Below are 3,375 nucleotides of genomic sequence, written 5' to 3'. Positions count from 1 at the left end.
TTCAGACTTATTAAACATTTACTTAGTCTTTAACTATAACTATATGAAAAGCAAAAGTCTTATAATTTTCCATACACTATCGTGTTGAGAGGTGTTTGACAGAATAGGAGGAAACCCCAGGGCAGACCTAAGAAACAACAGATGGATTAAATTTCCCAGCCAGTCCGGAAATCCCTGGGGAATTTCAAGGAAGAGCAGGAGGAAAATGCTTAGAAAAGGATGTCTATTCTGTATGATTGCCCAGCTGCTGCTACTCTGATCTGGATAAGTGGTCAGTTAATGAATGGATGGATCAATAGAAATAAAACTTTCTGAGTAAATAAGCACTCATTTTACTTTCTTCTTTTAGCCACGCTAATGGAGTGGTTTTAGGAATGGCAGAGTCAACATCTACTGGATGGATTGGCACAAACATTTGTACTGACATTCACAGTTCATGGACAGATCCTACTGACTTTGAGTTTTTTTAGGGCCCGAGCATGAAACATGCAATGTCCCTGTTGGAACTGAAGGAATTACTTTTAGGTCTTGAGCACAAAAATGCTCGAAAACTCACCAAACTTTGCACAAAAATTCAGGCGGGGTGAAAGATTTTGTATTTTATGGATTTCACGCATGAGCGTGCTGGCTTGCTATGGCTCGCTAGCGCCCCCTACAGAGCAGCCCCCCGAAAAAGTTTCTGTGGTACGTGTATCATGTTCAGACGTACAAAAAAGCCTCTTGTTGTACAAAAGGTGAGTTTTCGTGGAACGCCACCTATTGGCAAAAGGAAGTAAGCTCTGTCTGACTGTCATTGTGCAATTTAAATAAATTTTCATAGTGTTCCACATTTGACGTGGTGAGACTTAATGTATAGATACTGGGTGCTCTGTTGCGCAACATAGGCACACACGTTAAAGTCCTCCATGTTTGAAGCCTGTGACAATTAAGAAGTTTTAATTGTTTTTTTGTTTTAGAGTGAAATAACTTTTGGATGGATTGTCATGAAATATTGGTTGTCCCTTGAGAATAAATTCTTCAGACTTTAATCCCTTAACTTTTCTTCTTGTCACGTTGAGCATGGTAGCATGCTGATAATAGCATTTTGCTCACAGTACCACAGCAATTACAGCCTCACAGAGCTGCAAGCATGGGTGTAGACTCTCCGTCTTGTTATTCATAAAGTTATACAGCACTTAAAGATGGTGGAGGTGACTAAATGAATTGTTTCTGCAGTAAATATTTCCATACTTTTGGGAACTCTGTCTACATGTGTCCCCAAATGCCTTAACCCTTACCCATAGTAGTTCTAAGTTTGGATCTTAACCTTAGAACCTTACTTGGTATTGCACTTTCTGATGAATGTAGACATTCATGTTGCAGTTATTGTACATTGTTAGATTGTGAGATGCTTTGTTGTCTGTTTTGTGCTTTCTGCAGTACGAGGATCAGTATGTGTCTCAGTTCGGTGGGAAAGCTGCCAAATAAGAGCTTGATTTCTCCTTGGGCCTCCAAAATCCCTTGTCTACAAATTATATAGTATCACAGCAGTATGCTTATCTTACACAGAAACTAGTAGGGCAGCCCCGCTACTAATGATTTTCCTAGTAGACTAGTAGTTGTTCAAGCCATTGATCGACTAGTCGCCACACTAGTCTTGGTCCATGTCTGTGGATGTATAATAAGATCCACATTCATGTGACAGACAAACAGTGTGCTGGGACAGCCTGATATCATCAAAAGGTGTATGAATAACATGGCAAAATCTTAATTAATATTCCAAAGCATTTTTTGCTTTTCCCTTGTCATTTGACTCTGTTTAGTCTGTAGTGATTTATATTGTGCAGAAACGGCATGCCACTTTGCCAACTACCAGAGAAAAACACTAGGTGTGGAATATAAAAAAATGAAAATCCAAAAATAAGGTGGTGACAGGGTCGTCGGAAGGATGGTAAGCTGGACCCCGGATGCCAGTTCCCGTGTGAAACAAAAATTCAATTGCTTCTTTGAAGTTATGTAGGTTGCGTTACTTATGTAAGTTAGGTAAGTTAGAATGCATTGACATTAGGGATGTAAAAAATAATTGATTCTTAGATGCATCGCGATGCAGACTTGGACGATTCTGAATTAGATTCACAAATGATTATCTAGAGGTTAATTGATAATGTGTTATTAACGTAATGAAAAGGACAGAACTCGGAAATGCGGAAGTGCAGCACCATACTGTCTGTGGTATGCACACAACAGAGTCATGTTCTTCCTATTCGGCACAGGCAGGCAGCAGCTGAATGAATGACCTGCTCACTGTGCGAGCATGGTAATGCTTGGCTAATGTCCCCTCCTCATTCATCAAAGGACGTCGATGTGACAATTGGCAGAAAGTGACGGTGCAAGCAGGTGGGGCAGAGGAAAAGATGAGCACTAGGTTTTTGTCTGTCAGTAAATGAACCGTGTAACGTTAGGTCACAGTCTGTCCGTTAATTAAAGTCTGTCTGTTTTTTCCCAACTGCTGGAAAAGTGACGACAGTTAGCGCTAGCAAAAATCTCCTCAGACTGCAGTCTGGAAGTTGAGCGGGAAAGCTAACAGTACGTTTTGTGGCTGCTAGTTCAAGTTTGTTTGTTGTTATTCATCCACATACCGAGTACACAAATTAACAAAAGCTGTTTCTCATGGTCTGGTGCTCAATACAAGATTAAGATGAATCAACATACTAGACAAGACACAAACATGTAACCACACTAGACGAGACATAAAAAAGAGCAGATCTATTATGGTGGAGTGAACATGGTGTGGCTGGAGCTTTGTAAAGTGCATAGTTCAACCCGTATCTGAATCTATACTAACAGCTGCATCAAAGATCAGTAATAATGCTGTGATAATGTAATATTGCTATGTAACGTTAGCTAGATTAATTAATTATTAACGTTAAATAGCTGCATGTCATTACTACCTACTTTACATTTACTCATTTGACGCTTTTATCCAAAGCGACTTACATTTGAGGAACAACATACAAGCATCAACAGAGCATCAGATCTACAGATCTACAACTGACAATACATACTAGTAAGAGCAGCAATAAGTACTATTAAGAGCTCATAGTACATATATCATCAATGGGGTAAATACCTAGGGAAGGAAGTAAGAGTTGTGCAATCAAAACAAAAAAGTGCAATCAATACAGATCATTGTAGGGGATAGAAGAAGAAGAGCACAGGAAGTGCATGTTAGAGATTAGGAGTTAGAGGTGTTATAAGAGGAAGTGTTCTCGGAAGAGATGAGTTTTCAAGAGCTTCTTGAAGTCAGAGAGGGACGCCCCTGCTCTGATGGCGTGGGGTAGCTCGTTCTACCATCGTGGTGTCACAGATGAGAACAGCTGGGACTGGGATTGCTTT

This window comes from Micropterus salmoides, unplaced genomic scaffold, assembly GCF_014851395.1.
Source record: "Micropterus salmoides isolate LMB-PRFRI ecotype aquatic unplaced genomic scaffold, ASM1485139v1 Ms_hic_scaffold_12, whole genome shotgun sequence".
Classification (NCBI taxonomy): Eukaryota; Metazoa; Chordata; class Actinopteri; order Centrarchiformes; family Centrarchidae; genus Micropterus; species Micropterus salmoides.
This window is presented reverse-complemented; position numbering follows the sequence as displayed.